Raw genomic sequence first — 17,766 nt, 5'->3', positions numbered from 1 at the left:
AGACATTTTTCCAAGTACATACACATGACCAACAGGTACATGAAAAGGTACCCAACATAACAAATCAACAGAGAAATAATACAAATCAAAACCACAAGGAAATGTCACTCCACACCTGTTAGAATAGCTATTATTAAAAAGACAAGAAGTAACAAGTGTTGGCAAGGATACGGAGAAAAGGGAACCTTTGTGCACTGTTGGTGGGAATGTAAATTGGTACAGCCATGATGGAAAACAGTACAGAGTTCCTCAAAAACTTAAATACAGCACACTACCATATGATCAAACAAATCCACTTCTGGGTATTTATCCAAAGACGGCAAAAATCTGAAAAGTATGTGTACCTCCCTCCATGTTCAATGCAGCATTATTTACCATAGCCAAGATACGAAAACAACTTAAACATTCATCCATGAATGAATGGATAAAGAAAATGTGGTATTTATACAATGGAATAACTATTCACCTATAAAACAGAAGAAAGTCTTGCCACCTGCAGCAACATGGATGGACCTTGAAGATATTACGTTAAGTGAAATAAGTCAGACAGAAAAAGTCAAATCCCAGATATCAAAAAATCTTACTTTTATGTGAAATTTAAAACAAAACAAAACACAAGCTCATAGATAGAGAACAGATTGGTATTTGCTGGGGGAGGGGAGAATAGGTGAAGGTAGTCAAAAGGTACAAACTTCCAATTATAAAATAACTAAATAATATGCAGCAACATGATTATAGTTAATACTATATTGCATATTTGAAAGTTGCTAAGAGTAAAACTTTAAAACTCTTATTACAAGAAAAAAATGTGTAACTACGTATATATGGGTAATAAAAGTTAACTACACTTATTGTGATTATTTTGCAACATACATAAATATCAAATCATGCTGTACAATGAAATTAATGTTATGTGACAATTATACCTCAATATTAAAAACCTAGCCCTGGCTGGCGTAGCTCAGTGGATTGAGCGTGGGCTGCGAACCAAAGTGTCGCAGGTTCGATTCCCAGCCAGGGTGCATGCCTGGGTTGCAGACCATAACCCCCAGCAACTGCACATTGATGTTTCTCTCTCTCTCTATCTCCCTCCCTTCCCTCTTTAAAAATAAATAAATAAAATATTTTTTAAAACCCTAAATAATAATATAGAGGAAGTTAAAATTTATAAAGATTAAAATAGCAGCAGTATAAAATTCAGGAGTGAAAACCATTCTAAGATCTTTGTATGGTATAGAAGAAAAAAGGTATCCATTAACATTCGATTTTTAAAAGATAAGAATGCACGTGGTAATCACTCAAATTACAGAGTATAAAAATGCCAAACAGTTAAGTCCCCCCCAAAACAAAGAAAACTTGACTTACAGTTTCAGCGCCAACATGTAGAAAGCTGGGAAGCTGTCATTCTTACTCTTACAACAAGAAAAAGCTAAACAAACTAAAAATCAATGACTTTCCTTAGACCTATCAGAGAATTGAGGATACAGGGGAAACCACTTCAAGATATGGAAAGACAGGCATGCATATTCAGAGTGTCATGGCCAAGATCTACTAGATCACCTCTAGTATAAACGACTGGAGTCATAAACTGGGAAGAGCACTATTACCAGTTTCCCAGAGCAGTCATAAAATAACACAAACTAGGTAACTTAAAAGACGACATTCTTCTCACAGTTATAGCTCTGGAGACCAGAGCACAAAATCAAGGTATCCAAGCAGGGTATCCAACCCTGCTTGGATACCTTGCAGGTGTCCTTAAGAGTAAGTTCCTTACTCTTAATAAGGACACCAGCCACTGAATTTACAACCAATCTTAAACCTAGGATGGCGTCATGTTCAGATCCTTACTTACATCTTCAAAGACTCTATTTCCAAATAATGTCACACTGATACTTACCAAGGAATAGAACTTAAATATTACTATTTTGGGGACAAAAGGTCAATCTACCACATACACTTACGTGGTAATTTTAGTGAATTTCTGGAGGCTGAGTTTGGAATATCATGAGAGTGGGAAACTTCTGGGGACTGCAGTCTTAGGAGAGCTCCATACACTTGGGGGTTTTACCTTCAGGAACCCCATCAGATTCTCACAGTGAAAAGTCAGTGAAGATGTCTTTGTAGTTCTGGTGAAGGGGAAGGGAAAAGTAATCACTGTGAAATAACCAGGAACCAGAGCATTCCATGACAAAGACCCACTCTCCAAGGAAAAGATCTTATCAGGGACTTACTTATCTCACCTATGAAAAGGGCGTTTCTCAGATTCCAGTCCCCCTTACCATTGTTTCCAGTGTGTGTGTGTGTGTGTGTGTGTGTGTGTGTGTGTGCGCGTGCGCGTGCATTTGGGGAGGGGAAATAGTGGGTACTAAGAAAGACTTATAAAACTTGAGATTCAATTCTAAGATTATATGATGTTTGCATTCCCCTACATCTTACAACCACACCAACAGGGCTCCAGTATGATAAGAGTTAATTATTGCTGAAAGAGTTACACAATGCAGATACTGAGAAAAAAAGTTCTTAGGGAAACCCAAATACAGTGGGAGAGACAAAAACAACACTAAAGGAATTTGAAGCTTCTGACACCTACAGCTAGAGCAAATATTAAACAAAGCACAACTCCTAGCCAGATTAATTTAAAACCTTACACTAAAAACCTATTTACCTCAGCTTTTATTACCTAATACATTATGACCAACTCTCAATAAAAAAATTACACATCATGCTTAAAAGGCAAAAAATGACACAAAGACAAAGCAAGCATCAGAACGAACTCAAATATAACACATATTTTGGAATAAGACATGGAATTTAAAATAACTATTAGTAATGTGTTAGGAGTGATAACAGAAAAAACAATATGCAAGAATAGTGGGTAAGACTCTAGCAGGGTAGCTCAATTGGTTAGAGCATCATCATGATACACCAAAGTTGCAGGTTCGATCCCTGGTCAAGGCACATACACCAACCAGTGGTTACATAAACAAGTGGAATCCAAAACATTGTAACGGTAATAAAGGATGCCAGTGATAGGTTCCTCAGCAGTTCTTGGATAATGCCAAGGACAGAATCAGTAAGACTGAAGATAGATAAACAGAAGTTTCCCAAACTGAAATGCAAAGAGAAAAAACATTTTTAAAAAATAACAGAAAATCCAAGAACTGTAAAACAATTTCAAAAGATAAATATACCCATAACTGTAATGCCACGGGAAAAAAAAGGAGGAAATAGAGCAGAAGTAATATCTGAAATAATAATGCTGGAGATTTTCCCATAATTAATAACATACACCAAACTACATATCCAGGGAGCTCAGAGAACACAAAGCAGGATAAATGTGGAAAAGCCTATACCTAAGCATACCATATTGAAACTGCAGAAAACCAAAGACAGAAAAAATCTTAAGAGAATCCATGAGAATCTTACCTTGAAAGGAACAAGAATAAGAATTCCATTAGGCTTCTTTCTCTTCAGACACTTTAAAGCAAGAAGGGAGTAAACTAAACTATTTAAAGTATTGAAAGAAAAAAAAAACTTCAAACATAGAATTCTATATCCAGCAGATTATCTTTGAGAAGTGAAAGGAAATAAATCTTTTTCTCAAACAAAAACAAGAGTTCATTGCCAGAAGAGCTGCCATGAAATAAATGTTAATACAAGTTCTTTAAGGAGAAGTAACTTAAATCTACAGGTTGGCCAAAAAGTCCATTTCGTTTTTTCTGGAAAAGTCATACTTTTCATTTTCACCAATAACTATTGATTTGGATATTCTGAGTATGTCAGCTATCTCTCGTGTGGTATTAACATTGATTGTTCTAAATTAATACCTCAATTTGATCACTGTCAACTTCAACTGGTCTACCCAACTGTGGAGCATCACCCAACAAGAAATCTCAGCATGAAACTTCGCAAACAATTTTTGACACATTCAGTCACAGCACCTTCTCCATACACTGCACAAGTTATTTTTCTGCATTTCAATTGTGTCTTTATCTTTCTTGAACTAATAAAGCACAATATACTAAAAATGTTGCTTATTTTCTTCCATAGTCAATACTAAAATGGCTACACAAAAATTCACCAATTTTGATACGGTTTTTTAAAAATGCACGATGATATGACAGCTGTCACAATACAATCTAACAAAATTGTTTCAAATGAAGTTAAAAACAGCTAAGTGCTACTAGAACCATCTCGCGGAAAAAAAAAAGAAATGAACTCTTTGGCCAACCCTCCATAAAACAAGAAAGAATGAAGGCAAAGAATTAAATTAAGGTAAACAAAATCTTTTGTTTTTCTTATTCTTAACTGACCTAAAAAAATAATTGTTTAAAATAATTGTTTAAAAAGTTACCATGCATTGGGTGATTATACCATATGGATAGGTGAATGAATGATAACAATACCATACAGGGGGAAAAAAGGGAATTAGGAATACTCTATGGTACCTACATTACATATGAAGTGGTGCAGTGTTATTGAAAGGTGATCTTAGATTAGCCCTGGCCAGGAAGAGTGTTGTCCTAATGTGCCAAAGTTGCAGGTTCAATCCCTTGTCAGGGAACGTACAAGAATCAACCAATAAATGCATAAATAAGGGGACCAACAAATCCATGTTTCTCTCTTTCTCTCCCTTCCTCTCACTCTCTCAAATCAATTTCTAAATTTTTTTTTAAAGACCAATGTGTAACATAATATTTGTGAAAAGTTTTAAGAGAAAATAGTTACCCAAATACATGAGCAATGTCTACTATGGATTTAGATGATAATTATCCACATTTCTTATTTTTTAGGACAGTCATTTCAATTAATATTACTTGCTCTGTTCAGCTCAACATTCTTCCCCTTCCAAAGTTATTTTAAGAAATAACTAAACAGATATGCTTTGAAATTAGACCAATACAACTGTGATCTGCCTTCTCCACATCCTGTGGCTGACATTAAGTAAAAATCTCTCCAACTTCAATTTCTGAATCTGAAGATTGGAAACAATGAAGTTTTACCCCAAAATGCTCCGTGGTGATTAAATCTTCAATAAAATTTCCAGCATTGTAAGTATTCCTTAATGCTAACAAACAACAAAACATCAGCAAAAAATAAATTTAAAACTTACCAAAAAATGGAAAGTTGTTATAAAAGACAATTTCACTCACTTTCTAAGTAGACTTTACAAACATAATGAAGTTATACAGACAACTTCAATAACCTCTAATAATCAGAATCATTTGAATTTCTCCTTGTTGCTAAGCACCCACCAAAAATAAATACATGTAGATAGGTAAACATGGCTCTCCTCCTTGCACACCCACTTCAAAATTACAAGTGAAATACAGAACCACCATCACTCAGAACCATTAGAAATCAGGCTGAATGTAAGTCTGACAACTATGGAATTAACGAAACCATGTCAAAACTGGTATGAGGTTCGGATATGCACAACAAGCTGGTCCCACATCCATGTGTGGTGCATAAAAATTCGGAAGGGATATCTCGAGAGCAAGGAGTCTCAGCCCCACAATAGTCCCCCGAGCCCAGGGTTCCAGTTCTATCAAGATAAGTAAGTTCCCATAACTTCTGGCTGCAAATATCAGTGGGGAATGAGTCTTGAAAGAAACTTCTAGAGTCCCAAGTAGTTCTGCTTAAAGAACCCACATATGGACTTACTCAGACTCATTCCCTCTGAGCTCTAGCACTGGGTAGTAGCTTGAAAGGCACCAGTAGCATACAGGGAGGAACTGAAGTTTCTGGCATCAAGGCAGGGACTGGGTGGGGGACAGCTTTCTCCCAGACAGAAAGGCAGGCAGAGATAATTGTCCTTTTTCCAAGCCCTCCTCTCACAGAGCCAGAGAGTCAGGAGGTGGGTGCCATATCTGACACTCCAACAACCTGGCTAACATTGTTTGCCCCACTGTGGAGATTCCCTGAGACTCCATCCCACCCAACTTACGGGCCCACACAAACTGTTAAATATGACTTGTCCCTATGAATGGCTAATCTTGAAGCAGACTTCACAACATCCTAAATCCAATTAAACAAGCAACAACCAGCCTGAGTAAACCCCAAGCCTCCATACCTCTTGCTAAGTGGCCCCAGGCCCTGCACTAGCAGCTGCCAGCCTAGATTCACAACTTGACTTCACCTGGGAATATCCAAGTCCAGCACAAGTAGCAGCCATCTCAGATTGTATCATATCTCATGAAAAGTGGCCCTGGGCAGAACACAGGTGGGGGGATGATCTCAACCTGCACTACCTAGGAAACACCAGAGCCTGTGCTCTCACTGGAGAGTTACAGACCACATCAGAGAACCACCACCCTGCCCCTAACAAGGTTCATCCTCCATGGAGGGCAGAGGTTGGTGGTCAGTGGTCACAGCCAGTCCTTTCAGCTGCCTGGCCTGGATAAATTCCTCCCATTGATTTGACAACAGCAATGAAGGCTCTGTAAGAGGGTATACTCAGCCCACATGAAGGGTGCACCTCAATTACCCAGCTTGGGTGATAAGGGAAGCTATGCCACTGGACCCTACAGGACACCTACTACATTAGGCCACTACCAATACACAGAGTCATAACTGCTCTACCTAACACATAGAAACAAGCACAGGGAGGCTGCCAAAATGAGGAGACAAAGAAACATGGCCCAAATGAAGAACAGATCAAAATTCCAGAAAAAGAGCTAAACAAAATGGAGATAATCTATCAGGTGCAGAGTTCAAAACACTAATTATAAGGATGCTCAAGGAACTTAGTGAAGACCTCAACAAGTATAAAAAAGATCCAGTCAGAAATGAAGGACACACTAATTGAAATATGTAACAATTCATACAGAAACAATAGGAGAGTGGATGAAGCCAAGAATCAAATCAATGATATGGACCATAAGGAAGCAAAAACAAACAAACAAACAAAAAACAATCAGAACAACCAGAAGAATAAAGAAACCAAAAAGAATGAGCACAGGATAACCAGCCTCTGGGACAACTTCAACAGGTCCAACAGTCGCATAATAAGGGTACCAAAAAGACGGGGAGAAAAGCAAGAAACTGGAAATCTATTTGAAAAAATAATGAAAGAAAACTGTCCTAATTTGGTGAAGGAAATAGACAGGCAAGTCCAGGAAGCACATAATCCCCAACAAGATGGACACAAAGAGGCCCACTCTAAGACACATCAAAATTAAAAGGCAAAAGGTTAAAGGTAAAGAGACAATCTTAAAAGCAGCAAGAGAAAAGAAGTTAATTACTACAGGGGAGTTCCCATAAGACTGTCAGCTAATTTCTAAAAAGAATCAGTCCAGGCTAGAAGGGATTGGAAAGAAATATTCAAAGTGATGAAAAGCAGGGACCTACAGTCAAGACTGCTCTATCCAGCAAAACTATCATTTAGAATAGAAGGGCAGATAAAGCGCATCACAGACAAAGAAAAACTAACAGAGTTCATCATCACCAAACTATTATTATATCAAATGCTAAAGGGACTTATTTAAGAAAGAGAAGATCAAAACTGTGAACAGGCTCTGCCTGGTGTAGCCCAGTGGACTGAGCGCCAGCCTGAGAACCAAAGGGTCGCTGGTTCGATTCTCACTCATGACACATGTCTGGGTTGTGGGCCAGGTCCCCAGTAGGGGGCAGGTGAGAGGCAACCACACACTGATGTTCCTCTCCCTCTCTTTCTCCTTCCCTTGCCGTCTCTCTAAAAATAAATTAATTTAAAAAATTGTGAACACTAAAATGGCAGTAAATACATAATATCAACAGTAGAATCTACAAAACAAACTAAGCAAACAACAAGAAGAGAGACAAAAATCATGGATATGGAGAGCATTTGATGGCTGCCAGATGGGAGAGGGTTTTGGGGGAATGGGTGAAGAGGTAAGGGGTTTAAGAAGTGCGAATCACACTTAGGTAGTTACAGAATAACCATGGGAATGTAAAGTACAGTATAGGAAATGGAGTAGCCAAAGAACTTATACGCATGACCTATGAACATGAACATGAACAACTTTGTGCCTGAGAGAGTAGGGGGTGCTGGGTGGAAGGGGCAAAGGGGGAAAATTGTAATAGCATAATCAATGAAATTTAATTTAAAAGAAAAAATAAATGCATTTACACAAAAAAACAATAATCTAAATTCTTAGAATCAAAGAAGTGTTAAATTCAAATTACCAAAAAACATTATCTAGTCAGAGCCAGAGTTGAGAGCAGGGAGGGGGCTGTGTCTTACTCATCTTTGTATTCCCAAACTCCATTACAGTGACTGACATATAGTATGTGCTCAACACCTATTTGTAACATTAAAAGGATAGCACATTGCCTAAAACTTTAAATTTCTTATTTTAACACAAGTATAATCAAGTACTCAAATCAACAAATATTTGAGTGGCTGATACTGAAAAGCACTTGTTCTAGGCACTTGACTATATCTAAGAAGAAAAATCAAAACTCTCTTCACTACTAGAGTTTATATTCTAACAGGGTAAGACAAAAATAAACAATATAGTAAAATAAGAAAATTACACAGTAAATTACAATGTGGACAGAATAGATTTTCTAAAAAAGAAGTGCTGGAATAAGAGAATCGAGATTGCTTATTATCTGCAATCCAAACAACACCTCTCAGGAAGAGTTAGGAATTCATCCCACATTTTACGGTAGTTAAGAGTACCAACACTGAAAGAAGACTGCCTGGATTGAGTACTGATCACTAATTCTGTGCTTGTTTCTTATCCTATAAAACAAGAAAAATAACAGTAGACCAAAATATATAATTTGGCGAGAGAATTAAATGAAGATAATGTCTGTAAAGTGCATAGAACTATGCTGTAAATAGAAGTACTACCTAATAAATATTATAATACTATACTGTAATCTCCCTAGTAATGATTAAGCAACTGGAGTACAAGGATTTTGCCCACCTGTTTATTTTGAATGCTTCTGTCTTTACTAATTGATATATAAAGACCTAAAGAAACATTTGTCAAATTTTAATCAAAATATTTACTAACAAGATAAAATTATAATTGCCTTGGTTGGTACAGCTCACTCAGTTGGTTGGAGCATTGTTCCATAACCAAAAGGTTGTGAGTTTAATTCCCAGTCAGGCCACATACCTAGGTTGTGGGTTTGATCTCCAGTCCAGGTACATTCAATCCCCAGCCCAGGCATATACAATCCCCAGTCTGGGTGTGTATGGAAGGCAACCGATAGATGTTTCTCTCCTCTCTCTCTATAAACAGTGAAAAAAATATCCTCGAGTGAGGATTAAAAAAAAATTGTCTTATTTTCCTGGGAAAGAAACAATTAGTGTGGGATATGACTGATTGAAAATAAGTAGAAATGTTAGCATCTGGGAATGAAATCACGTAATAGCTATTTAACAGTCCTTCAGAACTTGTTTCAGAACACAGAACTCACTGAATAGACAATAAAAGATATAGATCCTTTAGCCAGAACAATGGCATCCCAAAGGTCTGTGCAAAATTTTTTTATGTTTAAAACTGTCAGACTTCTGAAATGTTCTTCCCATGTCATTTCTTAGAACTTATCACATCCCCAATAATTACTTGTGTTTTCCTTTTGAGCTTTTTACCAACAGCATTATTTGTGAAATACTACTCTTAATCTTACTTATCTCTAAAGGTAAGCATTCTACACTGAAAGAACAGCTCTCTTATTGCTAAAGTCAAATTGTACATTCAAGCAACACTAGTAGGCCAAGTGCCAGAATCACATTATATTTAGAAAACAGAATGAAATAAACTGCAGACCTATTACATGTAATCCACTAAAATGAATATTTTTTCCATTAGAAAAGATGCTATTTTTTTTAAAATATTTTATTTATTTATTTTTTAGAGAGAGAAGGGAGGGAGAGAGAGAGAGAGAGAAACATCAATGTGCGGTTGCTGGGGGCTGTGGCCTGCAACTCAGGAATGTGCCCTGGCTGGGAATCGAACCTGGGACACTTTGGTTCCCAGCCCGCGCTCAATCCACTGAGCTACGCCAGCCAGGGCTGAAAAGATGCTATTTAGTTATAATACATTATTACCAATTAAATATCTAATACAGGATTAATCAAATAAGGACAAAAATTATTTATTTATTATTAACAAACCCTAACGCACAAATCCTTACAATAACTTACAATAGTATAATACTTTAAAAATATTTGCATATATACTTTCATCAGATTCACAACAAATCTGTAAGATTTACATTCTAAAACAGCACTATCCACCTAGTAACCAGCAGCCACAGGTGTCTACTGAGCACCTGAATTGTGGACAGGCCGAACTGAGACATTATATAAATATAAATTACACACTATATTTCAAAAACAGAAAAAAATGTAAACTACCTCATTAATAACTTTTTATATTGTATGTTAAAATAAATTTTCTTTAGCCCAACATATTAAAAATAATTTCACCTGCCCTGGCTGGTGTAGCTCAGTGGATTGAGCCTGTGAACCAAAGGGTCACTGATTCGATTCTCAGTCAGGGCACGTGCTTGGGCTGCAGGCCAGGTCCCCAATAGGGGGGCACCCGAGAGGCAACCACACATTGGTTGAACCAATGTGAAATGAATGAACCACACATTTCACTCCCTCTCTTTCTCCTTCCCTTCCCCCTCTCTAAAAATAAAAAATAAAATCTTAAAAAATAATAATAATTTCACCTGTTTCTTTTTTTAACATAGCTACTAGCAAATTTATTGGTATGTAATTTATCAATTCAGCATGCTTCAAAGAACATATGTATACTTGCTTCCCAGCACCCACTGAAGATGGTATAATTTTACAGTTCAATCAACACTGTTCAAGACAAACTTTTTTAAACAAATTAATTCTTTATGTCTAAATTTGTTTAACATATAACCTACACATATATAGAAATGTCTGTCATCTGCAAAACAGGTAACTTTCACTCTATTTACTAGAAGCATGTAAATGTAACATGGAATAGGCAATCAGCAGACCCACCTAACAAGATGCTTAATATCCCTGATCACTGATTCTCTACTAGAGGGATTTAAGAGACTCAATCAGTCAGACTAAAAGGATTAAAGAGTTTCTTTCTAAAATGAAAGTTAGACCTCATGCACCAACTTGAAACAGGAGTTCACTCCATTTAGGCAATACTCTGTTAATCTGGTTTAGGTAGAAAAATTTCAGCATGTTTAAAGTTTGTATTATTCATTAGAATGCCTCCCAATTTTCTGTTAGTTATTACACGTTTTGTCCTAGTATCAGAATATGGTAATTTAACATTTGGGTCATGGAAAAGAAGGTCAACTATTCAGCAAGTTGTTGTTCTTGCATTAGGATGCTTGACTTCCATAAAGTATTTTTAATACAAGCTACACGGTGCTTTCATGTTCATATTTTCAACTGATTTTTATTTATTTATTTTTAGAGAAAGGGGAAGGGAGGGAAAAAGAGAGGGAAACATCAATGTGGGGTTGCCTCTCACATGCCCCCCTACTGGGAACCTGGCTCTCAACCCAGGCATGTGCCCTGACTGGGAATCAAACCAGCGACCCTTTGGTTCTCAGGCCAGCACTCAATCCACTGAACCACACCAGCCAGGATATGATTGTGAACAAATTTTTAAAATAGAATTAAATAAGTGATGTGGTTTCTGGCATCAATGAGTTCAGGGCAAGTAAGGTCATTACATATGAAATGAAGAGAACTGTTAACAAGTTTTAATTTTAGCTTTAAACTATAAGCTTCTAAATTATAAATTCCATTGCATTTTGGTCCCTTCTGTTCCAGCTCTGATCTCAGATGCTGCACCCATTGTGATGTTGACACCCCAGAAGAACCAGATAGCCATTTATGAACTCCATTTTACAAGGATGTTCACATGCCTAAACACCCCAAGCTAGCAGATAAGAATGTACCTAATCTTCACATCATGAAGGTCATACAATATCTCAAATCATGAGGCTACATGATGAACGTTTGCCTGGAGACATTTCTACTGCTACACTACAACAAGGGCATCCAATATCTCCATGATTACCACTACCTGCCCCCTGAGATTGTGCCTTTCACTTTGCCTGCAGCCAGCCTGAAACTGGCAGGCAAAGGCCCAAAGGTCTGGAGAGCCAGAGACCTACAAGACTCACACAGGGGAAGCCAACAGAAACACCTACAGACTACAGAAGGAGCACTGTGCCCCCTGGTACCAACAAGAAGGCTAGGGCCAGGGCTAGGTCAGCAACCAAATCCCAGTTTAGAGGCAGATTTGGTCATGGATGTGGTCAACCACCTCGGTAAGTTGGAGCAACTGTTTTGTGTTGAATATTTTAAAATTTAAAAAGATATATAATATTTTAAAAAATAAATTCAACTTGAGTTTTACAGTATATAAGGAATACAAAAATTTTAGGAAATTTGTGTGGGAATGTCCACCTGATATTCATTCTGAAAATTCTGAACTCTCAACAGACATATTTTCATCATTTAAGGTAATTTTCTTAAGCTACTTCATAAAGCATGTTTGATAAAAATGACCTAATTAGTAGGTAAGTAAAAATGGAGTCTTTATCTTTAGTGTGTACATATACAAAAGTGCACACGCACACTCCTAAACAGCAAGGAAAAATACTCCAGAGTGCAATCCTCTGCAGCACAGTAGGAATTTTCATGAAAGTCTATCATTAAATGTGTTTTGATATCAACAAAACACATTGGTCAATAAACTAAAAGTTACAAAATACAGAGAGATCATCATTTGAAAAACCAACTTTAAATGTTTCCTAACAATATTATACTCTACTTTAGCCAAGACTATATTGTCTCAATTTTACAAATATATGAATTTGTATACTTACAATCCAAAACAAACAAAATGGCACTTCATTATTACAATAATCACAACAAATACTGTAGGAATGACAGTGTTATAGTTAATCAAGTCAGTCTAGATGTTAGGTAAATTTTTGGCCTCTTCAGTAGTGGAGTACTGATAGATATAAAGAAGGTTAAGACAGTTTGAATATTTTAAGTAAAAGGATCTTAAGACATCAACTGAAGGTGTGCTTCAGTCTCAAGACTCAGTGCCAGGAGTAGAAAAAATATCCTGACTACTGCCAAGTAGTTACCACGTGACTGGTCAAACTAAAGAGAGATGAACAAATCCTATTTGTCTTCCAATGCAGGAATCTATCCTGATGCTTCCTTATGCTTCTTCCTTATGCTTCTCTTAGTACATCTTAACATTTCTGACTTCACATATATTCTTTTAATGTACTACATAGTTCCTCACTTGTTTGGATTTCCAATGATTCACCTGTTAATCTGTATCACAACACTATAAACTATCCCAACACATTTTATGACACTCATTAACAACTGGAGGGTAGGAAAGGCAGGAGAATTTATATCACAATTTCAAGAGGTTGTGGGAAATATTTTAAAAATCCGGGTGATTCTAATATGGCTAATGCCCAATACTGCTGTAAACTACTTGAGGAACCAAAATTTGCATGAGGGAGAAACAAAAAAAAAAAACCCAAAATTGATTTATAATATTCTCACATGTTTAAACTTCAGTCACCTTCAAAGTCCTTTCCATTTGATGCAATACACCTATCTAGGTATTTTTCACCTGCTCAAAACAGTTTTTGAACTCATCGATTTTGATGCCTTTTAGTGCTTCTGCTGTTTTTTGTTTCACCTCTTCCACACCAGCAAAACCTTTCCCTCTCAGGACATTTTTCATCCAAGGAAAGAAAAAATATTGCTCAGGGTGAGAGCAGTTAAATAGGGAGGGCAGGGGAACAGGGTTATGCTGTTTTTGGTCAAAAACTGCTGAACACTGAGTGCATGTGGGCAGGTGAGCTCATAAATCACCCACCATGAAATGGGCAAACACATTGAAATAGCCTTTAAAAACAAATTCACTGAAGCCTAACTCAGCCTCTCATAATAACGCCAGCTGGTACACTGATACAGATGGTTGCCTACAACACCCACCTAGTAGGGGAAGCCTGTTACAAGGGGTATACCTTCCGGAAGATAATTCAGGGTTCTTTGCCTCCCCCATATTTGTCCTAATTCCTCTAATGTCTACCATGATATTAATCACATTGCTCACAATAATATAAATTCCTGATTAATCTCTTATCTAACGCTCATTTCCTTAATGATGTGAGAGAACCTTTCTCTTAATGTTGGCAGAAACTGTTCATTACTGTTATAAAGTATTTTTCTACTAGAAACTCCCAATGATTATATACCACACAATGTCTTGAAATCACCTGAACACTGAACCACCAAAAAATAACCTAAGCTAAGTGGCACTAAAATAGACACAGGAATTTAGGATCTCATGCTAGTCATTAGAAACAGAATGGGGTCATGATGGAAAGTTTAACAAAGTATACAAAACCTTTAAGATTATGAAATGCAAGTCTACTGGAGGTACTGGAAAGGACTGACATGGCATAAGTAGGTTTTAGGAAAGAATGAATCCCTAACACTGCCATATGTGACACTAGATGAACATCTTAGGCTAGATGTCAATTTAGAATCATGAATTTTTTAAAAGGAGAGGCTCTTCTTAGAGTAAAAGCTCCTTTAAGTGCAAATGACTGAAGTATGCTTTCAACTAAAAGAAAAAATCACCCAGGTACCTGAGACCTCCAGAAACCAACAATATCCAAACAAAATCAAACAGAGGTACGGTCAAATTTAACCCAAAGGAGGAAGCATTTAGGAGCCCAGAGGAAAATGCCTCTCTCACATGGAGTAAAAGCCAAGTTTTGATTGAAAAATGAAAAATAGTACATATAACATAGTTTCAGGTCAAAAAAGCCCTAGTAAGATTATGAAGGGGATTCTATCTGCTTAACAGTCTGAACATCTATTTAACATAAGCCTAAAAGAAAGCTGAGGAGAATGAGATGAGAAAGTGTGAGGGAAGACTGAAAAGAACAAGTACACCCTATTTGAAAGAAAGGAAGAGGAAGAGGAAGAGAAGCTCTACTATCAGTTGTGTTTTACCGTTCTTGAAATAATAAAGCACAATGTCAAAAATATCACTTATTTTCTTCCATCCTCAATATTAAAATGGCTACACAAAAATTCACCAATTTTAATGTTTTTTAATGCATGCTGATATGACAGCTGTAACAATACAATCTAACGAAATTGTTTCCGAATGAAGTTAAAGACAACTAAATATTACTAGAAACATCTTATGGAAAAAACTAATGAATATTTTGGCCAAGCCAATAAGATCCAGCAGAGGTGTCTAACCTGCAGCCCACAGGCACCACGTGGCTGAGGATGACTATGAATGCGGCCTAACACAAAATCATAAATTACTTAAAACATTATGAGATTTTTGTATGTGTGTGATTATGTATCTTGATGTATTTAATGTGTGTCCCAAGACAACTCTTCTTCTAGTGTGGCACAGAGATGCCAAAAGGCTGGACACCCCTGACAGCTTAGGAGTCCAGCATCTTGTCAGTTTTACTACTTGGCTCATCCTAAACAATTTCAATAACCAAGCTCATCCTGGAAACAAATATCCACCTTGTATCTCTCATAAGAAACCTGGACCCTGTCTGATTTCCCTTCCCTGTGGTTAGGTCTTCAAGGCCTACTGCCAAACCTCACTTTCCTCACCCCCAAGACAGCAATCCAACTGCTACCTAGTACCAGCTACCAACCACCATCCCACTCCCACACCAAGGTGGCCTGCTCCACCTACCTGTCTGCACACTGCCTTTGGCTACATACATCACTTATACTGACAGGCTAACTGTAGATATATATGGATGAACCTTCAACCAGATTTCCCAGACCAGTTTTCTGGCCTCTCCCCTACCTAAAAAGACATACGTCCAGCCTGAAGTCAATATGCCTAGTAATTGGATATCAAATACTAAAACTAAGCAGGTCAAAGCTCATAATGATTACCCAATTTACCTAAATCTCAATTATATATTAGGTTTTATTCACCATTTATTCTTTAAATATATTTTGATTATACTATAACAGTTGTCCCATTTTCCCCCTTCAATTCCCTCCACCCTGCACACCCTCTCCCACCCACATCCCCCCCTTTAGTTCATGTCCATGTGTCATAAGTTCTTTAGCTTCTACATTTCCCATACTATTCTTGCCGTCCCTGTCTATTTTCTACCTACCATCTATGCTACTTATTCTCTGTACCTTTTCCCCCTCTCTCCTCCTCCCACTCCCCTGTTCCTAACCCTTCAAGTGATCTCCATTTCTGTGATTCTGTTCCTGTTCTAGTTCTTTGCTTAGTTTGTTTTTGTTTTAAGTATGGTTGTTAATAATTGTGAGTTTGCTGTCATTTTACTATACGTGTTTTTTTATCTTCTTTTTCTTAGATAAATCCCTTTAACATTTCATATAATAACGGCTTAATGATGATGAACTCCTTTAACTTGACCTTATCTGAGAAGCACTTTATCTGCCCTTCCATTCTAAATGAAAGCTTTGCTGGATAGAGCAATCTGGGATGCAGGTCCTTACTTTTCATGAGTTGGAATACTTCTTTCCAGCCCCTTCTTGCCTGCAAGGTTTCTTTTGAGAAATCAGCTGACAATCTGATGGGAACTCCTTTGTAGGTAACTGTCTCCTTATCTCTTGCTGCTTCTAGGATTCTCTCCTTCATTTTAATCTTGGCTAATGTAATTATGATGTGCCTTGGTGTGTTCCTCCTTGGGTCCAACTTCTTTGGGACTCTCTGAGCTTCCTGGAAGTCTATTTCCTTTGCCAGATTGGGGAAGTTCTTCTTTATTATTTGTTCAAATAAGTTTTCCACTTGTTGCTCTTCCTTTTCTCCTAGCACCCCTATAATTTGGATGTTGGAACGTTTAAAGATGTCCTGGAGGTTCCTAAGCCCCTTCTCATATTTTTTGAATTCTTACTTTTTCATTCTTTTCTGTTTGATTGTTTCTTTCTTCCTTCTGGTCCACACCATTGATTTGAGTCCCTGTTTCCTTCCCATCACTCTTGGTTCCCTATACACTTTCCTTTATTTCACTTAGTGTAGCCTTCATTTTTTCATCTAATTTGCAACCAAATTCAACAAATTCTGTGAGCATCCTGATCACCAGTGCTTTGAACTGTGCATCTGATAGGTTGGCTATCTCTTCATCGCTTAGTTGTATTTTTTCTGGGGCTTTGATCTATTCTTTTGTTTGAGCCATTTTTTTGTCTTGATGTGCCAGTTATGTAGTGAGGGGTGGAGCCTTGGGTGTTTTTGCCCAGGCAGGGCAGCCCAGTTGCTGTGTTGTGACGCTGAATGTGGGGCAGGGGTCCAAGAGGGAACAATGGCGCTTGCTCCACTCTCTGCCAGATTTCAGTCACTTCCCCTGTTTCCCCGAGAATTGGGCCCTTCTGGTGCTCATTCCCAGGTGGGTTGGCTTATGTACGTTCTAGGACCCTGTGGATCTCTCCAACGAACTTTCCCATGAGTCTGGGAATTTCTCCCGGCCCCTCAACCCCCACAACTCCCACAGGTGTTTTCAATTGGTGTTTTGAGGTTTTATTTCCCCACATTGGGTTCCTGGGTTGCGTGGTCTGTCTCACTCCCCAGTTTCGCCTGGTTTATCTGTGTGCAAATGTGGAACTGCCCGGTTCTGCAAGCCACCTTGCATGCCAAGCCCTTCCACAATCTGCTGCCTCACTGGGTCCACCCGCTGCCACCTTGTGCACCTGGGATCACTTTTTTTTTTTTTTTTTTGCGGCAACCCCTCTCCTCCCAGTGGCCCAAC

At 37.7% G+C, this 17,766-nt stretch overlaps 1 protein-coding gene and 1 pseudogene across 1 annotated transcript in view; one reads left to right on the top strand and one right to left on the bottom strand.

The window, feature by feature from the left end:
• LOC123821519 (CD2 associated protein) overlaps positions 1-17,766 on the bottom strand; it is a 137,031-nt gene that overhangs the window by 113,906 nt on the left and 5,359 nt on the right. The window lies entirely within an intron of this gene.
• Positions 11,806-12,283, top strand: LOC123821520 (annotated as a pseudogene).

This window comes from Phyllostomus hastatus, unplaced genomic scaffold (assembly GCF_019186645.2).
Source record: "Phyllostomus hastatus isolate PE091 unplaced genomic scaffold, TTU_PhHast_1.1 phas_contig_40, whole genome shotgun sequence".
NCBI classification, from domain to species: domain Eukaryota; kingdom Metazoa; phylum Chordata; class Mammalia; order Chiroptera; family Phyllostomidae; genus Phyllostomus; species Phyllostomus hastatus.
The sequence above is the reverse complement of the archived record's forward strand: the minus strand, read 5'-3'. Positions and strand labels throughout refer to the sequence as shown.